Source organism: Lissotriton vulgaris, chromosome 4_1 (assembly GCF_964263255.1).
Source record: "Lissotriton vulgaris chromosome 4_1, aLisVul1.2, whole genome shotgun sequence".
NCBI classification, from domain to species: domain Eukaryota; kingdom Metazoa; phylum Chordata; class Amphibia; order Caudata; family Salamandridae; genus Lissotriton; species Lissotriton vulgaris.
In genome coordinates, this window is record NC_141691.1 from 2,109,282,378 (window position 1) to 2,109,302,046 (window position 19,669).

General features: G+C 46.1%; 1 long non-coding RNA gene across 1 annotated transcript; it reads right to left on the reverse strand.

Annotated features, from left to right (window-relative positions):
* Positions 1-3,489: 3,489 nt before the first annotated feature.
* Positions 3,490-17,364, reverse strand: LOC147725139 (uncharacterized). The gene is made up of 5 exons (XR_015310128.1): positions 17,297-17,364; positions 17,119-17,174; positions 16,922-17,013; positions 16,772-16,827; positions 3,490-3,854 (listed from the first exon to the last, which is right to left on the reverse strand). It is a non-coding gene; the product is annotated as an uncharacterized LOC147725139 (long non-coding RNA).
* Between the last annotated feature and the right edge of the window lie 2,305 nt (positions 17,365-19,669).

Below are 19,669 nucleotides of genomic sequence, written 5' to 3' on the forward strand. Positions count from 1 at the left end.
TGTTGCATTGTGTGCGCATGCAGGAAAGAACGAGTGTCTGGCAGACATGCAAAAAATCATCCTAGGTCTCAGTATTAAATTCCACACCTCTAGCAGTAATTCCAATCCAAGAATGAGTTACCTGTTTGCTTTACAACAACAGTTAGTAAAACAAGCAAGTGCTTTCCCAGCCTTTATAAGTAGCAAAGGTTTTAAAAGAATTTGTTTTTGTGCAAGGTATTGCCTTTCCCAGTTCACGGAAAGGATAAAAAACATGTCCAGATAATATTAGAGTTGACAAGATGGTGTGATAGTAAAATATTGATACTTGTGGATCGGGTGAGGACTGCGGGCAGCAAGTGCGTGATACTCTATTTGCATAAGAAAATATTATATATTTTTTCCGTTATTCTTTATTAGTTATTAGTAAGGAAGGGGGAAGAGAAGCGTTCACTGACAGCATTCGGTTAGTCTTAGGGAGACAAAGAATGCTGTGGTAGATGCCGCCCAGAAGGCATAGGTATATGACTCAGGAGCTGCCAATGAAAGGAAGTGGAAATGTGCTTTAGACGTTGCCAGTATTGAAGGCAACTGTGTGGTTGCAGACTTCGCTGGGCTGACAGTGGGTGGGGAAATGCTAGGTTGTCACTGTAGGTTTATTTACATGAATCATGCATGCTCTCTGTTGTTTGCCCTTGGGGTACTTGCTGACTGGTGCTACATGTGGGAACAGGTTTGCCTTTGACAGGAGGTATGGTTTAGTGGAGTGCATAGTGTACATTAATGTTGGTGTGAGGAAAGAAAAATCGGCCCCTCTGTACATTTAATATTATTGTGTGCATCATTCAGAGGATGAAAAGTAGCAGGAACGGCTTTGATGCCGTAGAGGCTAGCAGGAAGATCTGTTTTGGGGTGGTCAGTTGAAGAGATTGTTGAACATGTTTTAAACTACCACAGTGGCATTGGGGAGGGCAGCTGATGAAAGGCTCAGTCTTTACTGGTAGGCAGTGGTTAGATGGGGACAGGCCATCAGTCTTTCTGTCAGTGGTGGACAGGGGAGCAGTGGGCGGTTGTAACAGGTTCGCAGTGACATCCAAGGAGTGGTTTTAAAGGCGGGCGGAAAAGCATAACTGCGGGTTTCGTAGGGGTGAGAGTAGAGTTAATGGATGCATTAGTAGCAGGCACGACAGCAGTGGTGTGTGTTTGGAGGTGGTTAAATGAGTGGGCTTCGCTTGGAGGTGGGTCATCAAGTAGGAAGATGTGTTTGGTGGGCTGTCTGGAGGCAGTGTTATGTAACTTTGCTGGAGGGTGCAGCAGCAGTATTTACTGATGTATGTAAATTGCCCGATGAGAGGGCGGATCTGACCAATGGAGGAACCAGAATCCTTTTTTTATGGCTGGGGTGAGCCCCTACAATATGGCGGGTCGCTGGCCTGAGAGCTCTTGACTGGCGCAGAGAATGGGGGGGCCCCCTCCATTTACTTTGCAGGGGGGCCCCCCTCAAGTTTTGTTACGCCACTGGTGCTAAATCCTATTTGTCACAGGGCTTTTAAGGAGAAATAGGATGGAGTATACAAGGTACTTTAGAATATTTCTGATGTTAACAATTTGGTGGACACAGATGCCACAAGGGAGCCCAAGATCGTGTTCCATGCGACCAGGCTGAAGCCACCTACTGAGAGATTACACAGTGAATATGATGTATATAGTAAAGGACGTTGACAGTGACACTGAGCCTATTCCTGACTTGCTGCATAATGACAAGAGAAATGACACTGTGGAAGAGGTTCAGTTAACTCCTGAGGTAATGCCTGAGCAGCAGAGAGAGTGTAGAGAGGTATTGGGACAGTTTGCCAACCTCTTCTTGCTGACTGCAGGGTTGACACCTGTCTTTGTGCATTACATAAACACTGGTGACAGTCTGCTCTAAAGGACAGAATATACAGAATGTCTAACCAGGCTCAGGTATACACCAAGGCAAAAGTTGCCATATTATTGGACATGGGAGTAATTGAGAGTCTTGTAATCCTTGGTCTAGTCCTGTAGTTCCAGTACCAAAGCACAGGTCTATTGACTTGTAGTTCTGTGTGGACTACTGAGTCCTCAATGGCGTAACGAAAACCAATGCCCATATAATTCCAAGAGCAGTTGAGCATTTGGATCCGTTATGTGCTGCAAGGTGCTTGAGCACCTTGGATATGAGCAGTGGATATTGGAAGATTGCGTTTGAACCAAATGCCAAGGAGAAGATTGCATTTTTGTTATACCTGCTGCTCAGCCAGTGTGACTGTGGAGTGGAATGTCGGTGTGAGAGGTGACTGTGGAATGTTGGATGAGTGAGAATGTCAGTTGGTGGATAGGCTGAGCAGCAGGGAGGCTGATCCTGGTGTGTCTCAACCTTGTAACATCTTGCTTATAATAAACCTACATGGAGAAAACTACCTGGACTTTCTTCTCATTACTACATTTTGGCGATGATCTGAAAAAAAACCTGTGTGTCTACTGAAATGTATAGTCTGAAGAAAAATCCAAGGTAATAAACTTCTTGAAACTACAAGCTACAGATTTAGAGCATAATGGCACCCCTGACCCCACCAGTGACCTTTACATTGGTCTCTCCAACCTTAATGTGCCAGTTCCTGCTCTACTTTCCTGCTCCCTCGACTGACCTGCCACTTTGGGATAGTGTTTTTTCTGCCTCCTTGTCCTGCTACTTGCCTGTCCTGCTGCCTTGTATGAGGTGTCCCTGTCATGCTACTTTGGGAGAGTGCCTCCCTTAACTGGAGTTTCCCCGAGGCATATCCAGCTCTAATCTTCTTGTGTTTTCCCTTTCAAGTGTCCCAGTGACTTGCTTTGATTTGCTGTAACCTTAAAAAGGATATGACTTGCTGTTTCTGGCTTTTGGCTACACCCAGTCATGCCAGATCTAATCCATCTGCATGCCCTCAGCTTTTGATTGCCTACCTTAATGCCAACCTGACGTGCCACCACTTTGAAGAAACACACCACCCCTACCGACTCTGTTTTCCCACTTCAAACCATTGGTACCCTAGAGTTGTCAAGATCAACACACCGATTCATCTGGTACTTTTATTAAATATGGGGAGGACATGTTGGTGTCATGTATGTATTCTTTCAGTACTTTTTAATCTTTACATTTGCGCCTCTGCCTCTAACTTCCCCATGGCAGTTGAACCGCTGCCTTTCATTTTAAAATCGGCACGAGCGGTGCACTGCGCGAGCTCACTCACCACGTTCTGTCTTACCTGGCTACAGCTGTCCTGCCATGCATCCAATGGATCCTCTGTGTCGTCTCCCTCAAGGCTCTTTGCTGTTGTAGATGCCTTGGTGCATAGTAATGCCAGGAGTCATCCGGCCCAGCGTCACCTGTGCGTACCACCATCTTTGGATTGGTAGGAATTTGCCATGGTCTATAATCACATCAGGGCAACCGGAACCCCCCGCCCCACTTACACAACATCCCGCAAATAACACACAGACACAAGTGTTAAGATTGGGAAAAATTGCTGCAGGTTTATTATTACATACAACATTATGTAATCACGGTGGGTTATCTTACGGGCGATCCAAGGGCAGGCCACAATCTCGCCACCTGCCCGCCTGATGAGCCAATCAGCACAGTGGCGAACCACCCAACTGCTGCACCATTATGGTAATCACACTACTCACGCCCCTTGCGGGGCGTATCTAGGCAAACCCCTGGTTGTTCAGGACAACCGCCCAAAGGACTACTGGGGCGCCGACACGCGTTCCTAGACCTCCCATGAGGTTTTAGGTTAGGCTCTGGCACCCCTATGTGCCGTCTGAAGTACAGTGTTGCACCTCTCTGCTTCCGGATCGCCCAGTAACTCCGCCTGCAATAAAAAAGGAACACATTAAAAACTCCGTTGGGAGCTCCCCCCCTGGCTGACACTCTGGGTTAGAGGTAGGGAGGGAAAAGAGTGTCCCCGAAGTAATGCAGGCGACGTCCGGAGCAGCAAAGAGGCCTAACAAAGGCGAGAGGGGGGGATATTGGCCCTCTGCCTGCCTGCCACCCCGGACGCGCGTCACTGGCCCGCCCACCTCCAACTGGGCATCGCCTGCCCTGGGGAGGAGTGGCTGACCACTGTAAGAGACGGGGGGCAGCCCTCCGAGACTATGGGTCCGCCCTCCTGATGGCCACTGCGTGGCCTCGGGCAGGCACATAGTCAAATCAGGGCAACCGGAACCCCCCGCCCCACTTACACAACATCCCGCAAATAACACACAGGCACAAGTGTTAAGATTGGGAAAAATTGCTGCAGGTTTATTATTACATACAACATTATGTAATCACGGTGGGTTATCTTACGGGCGATCAACGGGCAGGCCGCATTCTCGCCACCTGCCCGCCTGATGAGCCAATCAACACAGTGGCGAACCACCCAACTGCTGCACCATTATGGTAATCACACTACTCACGCCCCTTGCGGGGCGTATCTAGCCAAACCCCCGGTTGCTCAGGCCCACAACCGCCCGAAGGACTACTGGGGCGCCGACACGCGTTCCTTGACCTCCCATGAGGTTCTAGGTTAGGCTCTGGCACCCCTATGTGCCGTCTGAACTACAGTGTTGCATCTCTCTGCTTCCGGATTTCCCAGTAACTCCGCCACAGCCCGGCCGGCGGCCACCGCTGCCGTCCGGGCCCCCCCACCACCTTGCTTCCTAGGGAAAACCTACAACCCTTGCTCTGCAGAGCACCTTGTCAGTCCAAAGGAAAAAGACCAGAACGACAGGAGAGCGGTGGACCCTTTCCACCTCGCAGTGACCTGATCCTGGCATGAACATTACATGCCTAAGAAAGCCCAGGCCCCTCTGCCACTAATCTGCAGACACCCCCGGGTCTTTTTGTCCGTTACAACCTTAGTGTAACCCTCCCCGGTTTGAGAAGTCATACTACCAGGAAATGACAAGTGATGAGCGGGGGGCCCCTACTGCTGAAGGCGCTTTGTATCGAAAAATAGGCGTTACAGCACATGCCCCGAAACTCAAACCAACCCTCCCCCACAAGCGTCAGCAGGCACACCCAGTTAAGTTACCCCCACTGGTGTAACGCCGTTCTCCGCATAACACGGAGAAAGTATGCTTAACGATGAACGCTTGTGCTGCTATACCCAAAGGAGCACAGGGACAAAGAAGGGATCAGTACATATTATACTATATAACTTGGGCGATGTCATACATATGCCAATACAGAATTGACAGGTATTAACCGCAGGCCACACCTGCCCTCTCGGGTTGTAGACTGGAGGCAGCTTAAGCCATGCTACCTCTAAGATAGCTTGACGCCATTCTCCGCATAACATGGAGAAAGTATGCTTAACGATGAACGCTTGTGCTGCTATACCCAAAGGAGCACAGGGACAAAGAAGGGATCAGTACATATTATACTATATAACTTGGGCGAAGTCATACATATGTCAATACAGAATTGACGGTATTAACCGCAGGCCACACCTGCCCTCTCGGGTTGTAGACTGGAGGCAGCTTAGGCCATGCTACCTCTAAGATAGCTTTTCAGTGAGGATAACTTAGGACCACCACCACGGGATTGCTGGGACTGAAACCAAGTTCCCCCTTAAGGTCCCGACCTGCCGCATGACACGCCCGCTGAACCAAAAGCCCCTCTGAACTGATCAGCATATATCCCCGGGAAGAAATCCCTCTACAGCAAATGTGTAGACTATCCCACGTGTGCGAGGTAATACCGTTGGAAAGGGCCCAAGAGATACGGAGGGCCCCCCCTGCTGCTATCGCTCCCTAATCTATACCATAGGAGAACCAGCGCATGCCACCGAGACCCAACACACACCTACACGCAAAGCATCAGCAGACTACACCCAGTAAAGAACGACTTCTGCAGAGGTGCAGTACTCAAACTCAATTGACTACTGAGCTTAGTATACGCTAGCGCTACTAATTCAAGCAAAGTACTGATGGCTATTCCAGTGCGCGGAGCATGATTTAGTATAACTTGCGTGGTGGACTTACATTTTATATACAGGATTGCAAAGGTACAGCTGGAAACACATGCCCCCACGTAGCCAGGGGCCGCTTAGACCATGCTACTCACAGAATAGCTTATCTATAAAGGTTGCCTTATGACCCTCGCCATCAGGGATAATAAGCTGGAACAAGGGGCTCCCAACATTGGCGATATGAAACCTCAGGTGAACTTCTCACCTTGGGAGGTGCACGAGGAATCTAAAGGTTACTCAGGTTCATCACAAAGCTGTTCCAACGCAGACCAGGGGATCCCAACCACATTAGCCCTTAAGAGAAGCTGTGTGTCTGAAATCTGCTCGAGCCCATCGTACACAGCCACCACCCGAAAGGTGAAAACGAACAAAGGGGGGGGGGGGGGATACCAGATAGACATTCTGGGTTTCCCTAACAGCTGTCACTTCACTTCTCGCACAATACAATATTGAGAGTTTTCTAGGGGGCCACTTCTTTAGGTATATTGGAAGTACAGGCACAGGCAGTGGTTACACAGTAACTCCACTAGTACGTGAAATGGGGGTAACACAGCAGGCTGTAGACCCTACATACCTCAGGAACTGATGGCACAGCAGATAGGCTGCCTTCCAGATTCCAGGGCCTTGGAAGAACAGACAGACAAATTCAGTATTATGGAAGAGCGATTTGACTATTGTCATGTGACCTTTTCTTCTCCTAGTTAAGTTAACGGTGCAGTTCCCGGCATTGTTCAAGAACCAACTATCCTCTTGGTTAAGGCCCTAGGAGATAAATATGTGCCAGGGGTTAATAAGAACCTGTTAGCTTAGGGCTAGATCTAGCATTTGCTAAATATCAAAATTTTGGCACATCCTAGACGGGCTCCCCTACAGGCCTAGCTTGCCATGACAATGCAGTAAGATCATGCCTAAAAGTGAGGGCCCCTCCCAATGGCGCGCCACAGGAGAAAGCACAGAAGCAGATCTGCAGTATGCATGATATTCAGGTGCCAGTATAAATATGCATGATATTCAGGTGCCAGTATAAATTCCACACTGCCATTAAAGAGTCACAACGTGGCTCGGGGCTCCCCCTAACACACTTTGACGTGCAATTCTATGGAATGCCTGCACTACAGTATTAGAACATACCCAAAAGCCGCGAAATAAATGAAAAGTGACTGTAAATTAACACCTTTAGCCACTGAGTCCACAGTGTTGTGGTCTACGTACTTCTGTTCTGACAGTCCCACTATCTTGTTTTGAGTTAAAGGTAGGTGGAGTCCAGAAGCACTCAAAATTAGCCTTACAAACCTACCAGAGCAGGCGTCCATCAAATACATGTATACTGAGCGCACAATTACGCGCCTCTCCTGGACCGAGCAGTCATTCATAATTCCGCTGTGCACCCATGACCTCTTGCTCGGCACCTCACCTGCGGGTGACAGGGGCTGATTCACACATACGCAGCGCGCCCCTCACACCGTGTCTGTTCCATGCCATTCCTCTGCATGGCCACTCATTTACCTGCCCCTCAAAAACACGCCCTCCGACCACCGCATGCAGGGCTAGGTGCGTCGCACATCTCTGACAACATGCCTCGCACACCTGAATACACATATCATGTAGTGGACGGCTTGCTCCAGAAAAGGCCCCTTAAAGGTGAGCACTCGAACCCATGAATATTCTAGCCACAACATACAGTATCTGTAAGCTGGTGGCCTAAAACACTGCACATTTCCTGTAAACCAGCAAACGGTTGTGTGTACCTATTGTCCACACTATGCAGTAGCATTTGCTTGTCTGGTGTATCACATGAGACCCAGAACAGTATCCCCGGACACCTGTCCCTACTGATCACCTCATGCATGGTTTGCTTCCTATTTGTCTGGACCAACACAGATCTCTAATATGGGCACACAGTTATATATACACATTTGTCACCTCAAACAGTACTAGCTTGCTGCATTGCCTGATGTATCACACGTCTTGACAGGGGCACCCAGACACACGTACTCATTAACCGCCCTATGCCGAGTACACTAGCTGATGGCCTGGTGTACCACACCTCAAAAGCAGGTACTAAAAACCCCATAAGCAGACAGAACATATCACCTTAATTTATCGGCAGGCACCCAGAATATGTACCAACTATCAGGCAGTGTCGACCAGCTGCTAGCCTGGTTGCCTCAAACTCACTGAGGCACTTCCAATCAGGTGTACCCAAACCATATGGCAGATCAAGCTTGTGTAATCAAACTCTCCCACTCACCTCCTTTCCTAATAACTGTAGACGTTTCTGACTCATATTGAATTCTTAACCCAGGGGCCCTGCAGTGAAACTGCTCCTCTGTAATGCGCTCTGATACCTATGGGCAAAGGCCGCGCTATATAACACTTAACCTAGACAAAGCTACAACTTCTGCCCCGCAGCATGATGGATTGGGGAACACAAAATTACTTTTCTTATCTCATAAAGTTATGTAGATATTTGAAACACACATAGCAGAATCCAGAGACCATCTACGTATTTATGCACTATTTTATCAATTATAGTCATTCATAAACACTAGTCTCGTAGATAAGTTGCAAAAAAGGCTGTACACAAATAGTGAATAGTGCAAAAGTGACTTAAAGTGCTCTGTGCTTACGGCGCAAGGTGAATACTGTACAATTGTTATATACAATGGAAGAAGGAAAAAACGTGTGGTCTATGCGTATTACACAATTATCACAATGTACACAGTATTAATCAGTAATGGTACATGATATGTATGCACATAATCCACTTGATCGTCGACGTTTCGACCCTTAACTAGCAAGCATGTGAAGTCAAAAACGGGTCTTCATCAGGACTGTGGCGGATAGCAAAACAGCCTAGGGAATTTAAAAAGATGGTTTGTTTAAAAGTGGATTCTGCGAGGGACAGTTTTGGGCTACCTACTTAAATGCCCAAATTATCACTCACCTTCATTTAACCACGCTGGGTTGAGGTGTGGATTGAACTGTATTAATCTGTTCTGTCGGGGTGACTTGGAATTCACAACCGACCCTCAGTGTTAAAATAGGATTCAACACTATTTAGGACGACAATCTGTAAAAGAGGGGGCATCTAATTTATAATCTGTCTGCTATGTTAAATCTAAATGCAACAGAGACCAGTGCCTATAAATGCGGCTCACCTGGGAGTGGGTATATTGGTTGTACCCAATGAGACGTGAATTCTCAACTTCTTATTCACGTAGAGCTGTGTTGTTCTGCTCTAGTAGGAAATGTATGAAACCTAAATTAGTAATCTCATACTTAAAGAGTCATATATCCTTTATGAAGAGGCGTGTATACTCTATTTCTTACCTGTCGGCGTAATTACTTCTGCCCGACTGTGGTAGAAATGATTAAACTCCCTGGACTTGAATCGCAACTGGAAAGGAAATGGGCACTTATTTACTTATTTCCCTAATCCAATTTTCGTTCATCCGTTTAAATGAACCCTTTTCATTTCTGCTCACCTGGGTAAGGAAAGAATGACCCTCCCAGTAGGATCCCGAAAGGATTTGTTTCTCCAAAGGGATTGCCGGTAGTGGGACGACTAATTCCACACTGTGAAGGAATAAATGGTGGGTTTAAAATCCGTTAGAAACCGGAAGGGAAGTCGCACGGTCTACTTAGTTATAGCCAGCGAGCGAGGGATCTTACCTTGTCTACACAATTGAATTAAATCGGAGGGTACTACACGCCGGGGAGAGGGTTCTTCCAACACGGCACTGTTCCAAGCTTCCGGGTTGCGTGGCTTGCGTTCTTTTAGAACGTCTTTCCGGTGGCAGACGCTACCAGGTACGCATGCGCACAAAATGCCGAGCGTACACGACCACACACTCTTGCTAGTTACCATGGCAAAAGGACGCTATCTAGAAGGGATGCGTCCTATTGGTCATAATTGTTGCGCATGCGCCAAGGGCAGTTCGAACATCAGCGTGCACGTCCTGTGACTTGTTGTGGTGGGAAACAGACGCTTTCTACGAGGGCAAAAATCCTCATTTGTGTACTATTTCCATTATTTAAAAACATAAACCCAATTGAGTATTAGATTGGACCTAGGTAAGCCATTGATTGGCTGGTGATGACAATACATTTTGTAGTCAGTCGTGAGTATGAAAACCAATCTCAATGAAATTAGTGTGATTGAGAAATCAGTTTTCATGTGATTCATCACAAAAATTATGATAATAAACATGTCATACAATCCACAATGGATGTGGTATACCATGGCATGTATCATTCGACAATGACTTTACAGGTTATATTGAAGTATTATGCTATTACAATGTTTTTTAGGGATTACAGTGGAATACCTATCATATGCATTTAAATACAACATATCATTTTCAAGATGCATCATTTACACAAGGGTTTCCAAGCACTTCATTTTACTCAAACTGTCATATAAGTGCCACAGTCTATCTAGTGTCCCTGCGGATAGCCACATATTACAGATACATCACAGTATATGGGAGCTACAAGATGGCCTTATTATATTCTACAACTGTCCCATTTGTCTGTTGGTTTCCTCAATTTCGTTCAGACCATTCCTCACAGAATCTAGCATATGTATCCAACGGCACTCCTTGTACTTCAAAGAGTGTGTGATGAACCCACCCCTTGGGTTGGTGTGTACTTTTTCTAATACACACCATTTTATCTCCTGTGGTGTATGGTTATGGAGGTTAAAATGTTCTACAAGTGGTGCCCCCTGTGTCTTGCACTTTACGCAGCTCATGTGCTGTAGGATGCGTGTCTTTATTTTCTGTGTAGTTTGACCTACATATAGTTTGTCACATGGGCACATTATTGCATAAATGAGGTTCATACTGTTGCTGTTACTGAAGTCCTTTAACCTGTATGTTATATTCATGTGAGTAAAGGTGCCGCCTTCACAGGCCTTACATGCATGGCATTTAAAATGCCCGATGATGGGTGGTAAATTCAACATCGTACGAAGATCAGGTTGTTTTTCAGGTTCCAGATAGGCTTGTACCACTTCGTCTCTCACATTCCTTCCTCTCTTAAAGGCAAAAATTGGTTTTTCTGTGGTATTCAATTATCCTGCCACCAAATTCCAATACTTGGATATGATCTTCTTCACCTCATTGCTTTTGATGTTATAGGTGGTAACGCACACAATATTGTCGGGATTTTCTTTCTTCTCTTTCACTTCAAGTAAGGAAGACCTAGGACTGTACCGTGCCCTTTTCTTTGCACGCTTCAGCAGGTTCAACGGATATCCTCTTTCTTTTAAGCGACTTGTCAGTTAATCTGCTTCCCGAAAGAAGTCCTTTCTCTGGCTACAATTTCTCCGTATACGGTGGTATTGGCCGATTGGGAGATTATCCCGTAGATTGCGTGGGTGGTGGGACTTATACATTAGCAAGGTATTACGTTTTGATGGCTTGCGATATAAGTCACAGTACAGTTTCCCCTCATGGACTGTAAAGGTTAGATCCAGGAAATTTAATGAGACAGAGCTACTTGATATTGTAAACTGTATATCTTCACTCCTCTGGTTTAGCCATGTGAAAAAGTTTGTGAGTGATTCTTGATCTCCGTTCCAGATCATAATGACATCGTCAATATATCTTTTCCATACCTCGATGTTATTGAGGTATGGATTAAGATCTGAATACAGATGTTCCTCTTCATACTGGTCCATATAGATATTCGCCAGGCTGGGGGCATAGGTAGCCCCCATCGCCACCCCCTTGCATTGGAAATAAAATTGATTTTCAAAAATGAAGTAATTTTTCTTCATCGATATCTCCAGCAATTCTATTAGGAATGATGTGGGTATCCAATGCGGTCTTATTCTGTGGTCCAGAACGTCCTTCATTGTCTGGATGGCTTTGTCTTGAGGAATCGAGGTGTACAACGAAGATATATCCAGGGTTACTAGTATGTTCTTCTCTTGATCAAATGGAAAATCTTCGAGCAATTCAATAATGTGCATGCTGTCCCGCACATATGATTTGGTTAGTATAACAAACGGCTGTAAGAAGTAGTCAATAAACTGATTGAGAGGCTCCAGTATAGAACCACATCCCGAAACGATCGGTCGTCCTGGAGGGTTTTCCAATCGCTTGTGGACTTTTGGTAAAGTATAGATTGTAGGTGTTCTTGGTTCTTTTTGATGTAGGAAATCAGATTCTTTTTTGCTCAGTAATCCTTCCTTTATAGCATTCTCTGTGATGTTTTTTATCTGAGTCATTATCTCCTTGATTGGATCATAAGGGATACGTCTAAAGCTTTCTGTTACTCCTAATTGTTGTTTGATTTCCTTGGCGTAGTCTTCCCTGTTCTGCACAACTAGGGCTCCGCCCTTATCAGCTGCTTTAATGACAATCGATTTATTGCATTTCAAATCTCTGAGGGCAATACGTTCATCTTTGCTGATATTATAGGGGATATATTTCTTCACTCTCAGCAGCTGAGACACCTCTTCCATTACAATTTTCTCAAAAGCGAGAATCCTCTCACTCATCATAAAGGTGGCTGGTGTAAACTCAGAAGGTGGCTTAAAATGTGTGGCTGCATTACTTGGACTATAGATGTTTTTTGTAAAAAAGTACTTTAACCTGATCTTTCGGAAGAATCTCTGGAGCTCAACTTGCATCTTAAAAGGGTCAGGTATTATTGTTGGTACAAAGGTGAGTCCTTTCGCCAAGATACTCCTCTCCGAACAAGACAGCACATACTTGGATAAGTTTATGATCGGATCTAGTGGTACCATATCCTCAGTGTTGATGCGTTCATTCTGCTCTGGTACCATATCCATAATGTTGATATGCTCAATCTGCTCTTGTACCATATGGTTATCCCTCATAGTTATTACAGATTCATTTGTTAGGGTCTGTATATTTTCCGTTCTGTTGTTTTGCTCCTCAGTGTTTGTCATAATCAGCTTTCCATATTCTACCATCTGTACGTCTGTGTACATTGTGATAATTGTGTAATACGCATAGACTACACGTTTTTTCCTTTCTTCCATTGTATATAACAATTGTACAGTATTCACCTTGCGCCGTAAGCACTGAGCACTTTAAGTCACTTTTGCACTATTCACTATTTGTGTACAGCCTTTTTTGCAACTTATCCACGGGACCAGTGTTTATGAATGACTATAATTGATAAAATAGTGCATAAATACGTAGATGGTCTCTGGATTCTGCTATGTGTGTTTCAAATATCTACATAACTTTATGAGATAAGAAAAGTAATTTTGTGTTCCCCAATGAACCAACTGTTTTTGAATATAACTTAATTGCCCAGGTTCATAGGGATACTGGGTCTACCCCATTTTTGCTTTTTAACTAAACCGCAGCATGATGGAAGCATAAACCATGGCTTGTATTAATAGAAAATCGTTCTTCTATGCGTCGCTCTGACCCCTAGCGCAATGTTCGCGCCAGAGATTGGTACGATTGTGTAACATGCACACACCACTCTTTTCTTGAAAGACAGCTTGTAACTGTACTCTAGTAAGTTTCTCCTCCTGTGTCCATACTGTTCCTAATGTGAAGTGCTCTGCCACCTACATGACTCAGTGTGGGGGCAGAAGGCGCACTGGAGTTGCTACTAGCCCCACTACACTGTATAAATCGACTCATACAGCACTGTACACTTGCATACTGCCTTACTGTATAATTGAACGCATCTAGCCTGCTGGGAGGCATAGCCCTATACACCATTCGACGCAGCAGGTCAAAAGATCCCGGGAAAGATTCCCGGTAACGCAGGAAAGAGGCTAAAGTAAGGAACACGGAAAAGAACAGGGGCCTCAAGGGCCACCTAGGCTAACGGCAGTCAATCAGCAGGGAGGTGGACATCACCCGAATGCCCTCGCCCCTGCCTGGAAGCCTATATTGCGCAAGGTGTAGCGTAAAATTCTGACCCGCACCAGGAAGGACAAGTGCCACCCTATAGGAACTGCCCGCAACTACCGCAAATCAGTAGGGCAAAAGGCATGCTAACCAACTACGATCTGGCATACCAATGTCAACATTTTCCCGCTACCAGCGGGCGGATATTGAACGAAATGCCACCCGCCAGAACTAGGTGAAGTTCCTATCCTTGACCGCTAACAAGAGCGCCTAGTCCATGCACGTCGCTGGCGCGGGGCCCTGTCCATCTGCAGCAAGGGGACTAAACCTCCGTTGCTGAGGTTGACGACACCGGGCGTCACAGAAAAGCGCTCTCCACGGAAAGAGGGGTTGAAAGGGGGCAGGGGGGGATTTAGCCTGCAGCATGGAAGAAAAGGTACGGTTAGCAAAAGAGGCCCCACACGCTGTCTCTGGTACCGTGGTAGCAGGAGCAGCGACAAAGCATACCGGCTTTCATAACTTGCGCTCTATTTCAGCCCAACATCGCTTTGTTGGAAAGCAGATGTAAATTGATTTCCTAAGAAAACATGCGGAACTGCGACAATGCCGATACTCGAACCGCAAACCCGACTATGAGAAAGACAGGCATTGCGATTAGGCCCGCCCCCCTCCCCGTGATGGCGGGCCAGTAAACAAGGCTCCGGCTGAGATTGCGCTCAAGCGCGGCCCGGCAGTCGAACCACCTGAGCCCCGTAGAACAGCTTGCAATCCCGCCTGATCCCTGAATACCGCCGATGCAATCATGGGAGCGAGAAGGTGTGGACCTTGAAGCCCCAACCGGCAAATCTGGGGCCCGGGGTCACCTAGCGCAAAGCTATTAACTTCGCCGCTAATCGGCATGCAATTTAAACAAGGCAATCCCCACACGCAGCCGCCCCAACCACCCGGGAAAACAGAGCGACGGATACCGAGTCCACTCGATGATTGTTCGGCACACGGGGGGCATGAGGGCGACCTGCAACACAAAGGGGCCTTTGGGGCCTGCCAGCATGGCGCCCAAAATAAATTACTCGCCGCTACACGGCCTGTGACAACACAAACATGGCGGCCCCACTCACCAATATGGCCGCCCACATAGCAATTCGCTCACAGAAAGCATTAGTCTGGCCCTTGCGAGTGCTCTGAGACACTGCGCACGACAGGATGTCTGTCTCTTACCCACCCTGCGGTACCACAAAGGAATACATTAGCAACTATGATTCTTGAACAGCGCTACATCAGCCCCGACGTTCACAAGGTACCCCGCCGTAGAGCACCACATCCCATACGCGCCACGCGCGACCCCCTAAGAAGCCGGACTCATCCGAAGGAAACCCCTGACTAAAGCACATGACGCCACTGAAAGTATGCCCTAGCATCCATGCCGCCGAGATGGTGCACACGGAGCAATCCTGTCGTGTAGGGGAGAACAAGGGAACGGGCCTAGACCAAGGGGTAGCCCACTCATAAATAACCCCCAGCATGAAATTATTAGATGATGGGGGCGGGTCGGCCATTACCCTACGGGCCCCACGCACGCCTAAGCCACTGGGCCCCAAAATTGAGGCCAAACCATGCCCCGTACCTACCACCGAGTACATGGGGCAGTGCGCACTGTACATAGCATATGTTAAGAGGGGGGGGGGCTAGCAAAACACTCAGATACGAGCCGAGCCCCCCACGGGGCCCGCATGTGCGGCCACCGTAGACGGAGCCTAATGATAATGATGCGGTAGACCCTCGAGGACGGAAGAGCCAGGATGGAGGAGCCAAGACTGTTGCCCCAGGAGAAACCCGGCCCAGGGGGCACGCCGCTAGAGAGGAGAGTCGCAGGGGCGGGGGTAACGATTATAGGCCCAAGGTGTGCCCGGGAAAACTTGAACACCGCGGGCTGAAGGACGGCACGCGGGGGCTCGCACCGCAGGGAACACCCGCACAATAAACGGGAAAGCGTGGCGCCCAGCGCCATGTGAGCAATTGCAACTCTACACCAACACGTTCTTTCTAGTAGGAAGAGGACACAAAGCGATTTGACCAATATTACAGCACTAGTATTACAGTAAGAAGGTGAACCCGGTAGTCAAGGGACCTGGGTAGTTATGTGTTATATAGGAAGTGGTCCCAGACCTAGTGGAATTACTTAAACATTAACACATTTTCTTAAAACAAATCCTTTAAGAAACACTATTGTTTATTCAAAATAGTGTGTATACGTTTTCCACTGTCTTTTTTTTTTTATTGCATATATGCATATAAATAATCGATACGCATTATAACAGTGCCCACTGTACAAGGGAAAGGAGGAGGGGGTGCAGTGTTGGGAAGGTGTAGGTAGGTTCAAGTGACAAACAATTCAATTGTAATTTATTTCTAACAATTGAAAAAAGTGGCTTCACAGGGGAGCCAAAACAGAGTTAATCTAGAAGCTCAAAAATAAACATCATTGCAGCATCAAAAATGACAGGTGTACTTAGTCACACTCCAATCATGTGCTGTGGCTGGTAGTCGACGTTTCGACCCTCATTGTAGGGATATTACCCCTTACATGGCGGGTCTTCTGCAGGACAAGGAAAGGATGGGAGGTGGGCGGTTCCTAAGGGAAGGGATAATTTACATGGGATTATGGGATTATCACCGAATGGTAACTATTTGCACAGGGTTACAAAAGTTAATTACATCATACATTGATGGGTCCCAAGGTAGCCACCATGGGAATTAGGATAGCAGACAAACACTAAATCAAGTCAGTGTCGGTTAAATGTAGAAATAGTCAGAAGACTGGCATCTGATCATATTAGCGACTCAAGTTCAAAAAATAAAATAAAGGTGTATACACGGGGATGTTTTGCGGTCATAGGTGGTAATACAGTGACCTTTCTAAATTACCTTAGGTCCAGCGTCTGGATTGTTCTGATAAAGAACGGTCCTTAGTAGGATCTTTCCTGCAGAGATGTAAACACAACAGTGGCGTTCGAATCAGGGCCTGGCTTAACAGGGATGGGAATTGTGCTGTGGGTTATCATGATGTACATTTACCTGATAACCGATCCCTACGGTGGTCAATTTCATGGTGAGACAGAGCTCACTGAGTTCAGTCCGGTGGCCGGGATACCTCATGGGCTGACAATCTACACAAACAAAATTTGTGCTTAGGAAGTCATCAATTAAACTATTAATTAAACCTAATTGTGGGGTGACACTACTAGTTGTATGACGGCACGGCAAATAAATACCTGTAGTAGGGCGTGCTGGTCGGAACACGGGATGAAACTCCGTTAGGACTGGGTCGCTGTGGAAAGAGGAGGCATATGGGATCGTCACTATTACGATCAAAAAATGCTCGAAACCGAACGTAAAAAACGCTCTTTGGTGGGTTCAAACTAGTACGGGTGTGAGGAGGGATTTCCTTACCTATGGGCATGGGTCTGACTCCTACATGTGCAGGCTCCTTCAATTCCCGTGTTGCACGTACGAGTGGTACGCGAGTGGATGGGTGAGTGTTAACAAACACTTCTGCATCACGTGACCATGAAGGCAATCGAAAACAGACTACGCTGGTTGGCATAGTAACCAGGAAGCGTCGTTGTTTTGTAAACGGCCAGTACTGTTGGACGCCGCATAGGTATACATGAGATATTACTTTGGGAATAATTATTTATTAGGTTGCCAGAGGTTCGCCGTGGTCCCGTTGGGGTACTGAAGGAGGCCTCCTTGTTTGATGCAAGGGAGAAAAGCCTCCGTTATTTTGGAGGTGTCCCGAAAGGATCGTATATTGTACAAGGTCCTAGGTGGGAACAATGGTGTGTCAAACAAATTGCAGGATATAAGCTCAATAGCTGTATCAGTAATTATAAATACCGTGGTTTGGGCGAAATGAAAAATTGGCAGGGCTAATACAATTTCTCGTGTGCCAGCACTAGCCGGACAAGTTGATGGTTATAACTGGTGGTAGGGAGAAGTCAGCTTATTAGAGTGGAACCTCTATTATATTCTTCACATATTATATTTCAACCACGTAATTACCATCACAGGGTATTAAAGTGGTGACAAAAGGTCATACATGGCGATCTAGAATTATAGAAACTACTTAGTTGCCTTCACAGTGTATAAAAATGGAGACAGAAGGTGGAACATCATACATCATATATCCGTCAAGCAAAATCATTATCTATAGAATGAAACAGTTCATAATTAATGGTCAATGATTCTTATTCATTACTTGAAAATACAAAGGACTACGTAACTACCTCACAAGGTGTTAAAGTCGTCCCAAAAAGGTAACATAGTTGGTTATTCGTGAAGAATAAAAGTCACATTGTTCACAGGTTATTATTAGATAGTGGCCATCTGTACAAAACTGCTGTCTAATTCATTCAGACCTTCTTTGATAGAATTGAAATGGGTAATCCATTTAATTTCCCGTACTTTGAGCAACGTACTAATGTTGCCACCTCTTGGTCCGAGAGTAACTCTCTCTAGGACTGTCCATTTCAGTTCTTCGGGCGCATGTTTGAGTGTTTTGAAGTGCTTCACCAGGGGGGCACCCACAGTTTCGCACCTAATGCGGCTACAGTGTTGTAAGATTCTAGATTTAGCTTTCTGTTGTGTTTGCCCCATATATAGCTACTGACCGGGGCAGACAATGCAGTAGATGGCATTAGTAGTATTACAGTTAGAGTAATGTTTGAGGATAATTTTCTCGTCTTTATACATGAATTCCTTAATTTGCAGAGTGTAATCACACGCTTTGCAACTGCCGCATCGGTAGTGACCCAAAATGGGTTGTAGATTCCACATGGATGTAATTGAAGGCGGTGTAGGTGTTTCCAAATAGGAGCAGACCACATGTTCTTGGATATTTTTGGATTTTTTGAATGAATGCATCGGAGGGTTTTTCATTTCCAAATCATCACTGATCAAGTTCCAATATTTGTTAACAACTCTCTTTATTTCATTGCTCCTTGTCGAGAAAGTTGTAACGCAAATTAAGCGGTCAAGTTCTGATGTATCTCTCATATTCCCTTGTAGGAGAGATTCACGTGGGCAAAACCACGCTCGCTTTTGTGCTCGTTTTACCATCCTCCTAGGATATCCACGGCTCATCAAGCGTTGTGTTAATTCTTCCGATTCGCACATGTAATGTTCTTTTAGAGTGCAGTTGCGCCTTATGCGCAAGAATTGCCCGAAGGGCAGATTGTCCCGCAGTGCCCTCGGGTGGTGGCTCGAGTATTGCAGAAGGGAATCTCTCTCAGCTGGCTTCCTGAAAAGCGTGGTACAAAGTTTGTCTTCTTGTACAAAGATAGTTAGATCCAGAAAATGTATGGTGGAAGGGCTGGATTCTAAAGTAAATTGGATGTCTGGAGATCTGGCATTCAGCCAAGTATGGAAGCTGGTAAGTTCAGATTGATCTCCTTCCCCGATCATGATGATATCGTCTATATAACGCATCCATCTTATAATACTAGATTTGAAGGGGTTTGTGGTATTCAATACAAAATGTCGCTCATATGTAGCCATAAAGATAATTGCAAAATTCGGGGCAAATGCTGCCCCCATAGCGAATCACTTCAATGGCTTCTTCAAAAAAAGAAAAAATACAGTGGAAAACGTATACACACTATTTTGAATAAACAATAGTGTTTCTTAAAGGATTTGTTTTAAGAAAATGTGTTAATGTTTAAGTAATTCCACTAGGTCTGGGACAACTTCCTATATAACACAATATTACAGCACAGCGTGCCAACGCCGGAAGAACACCCCACGTGAATGACGACAGACACTCTA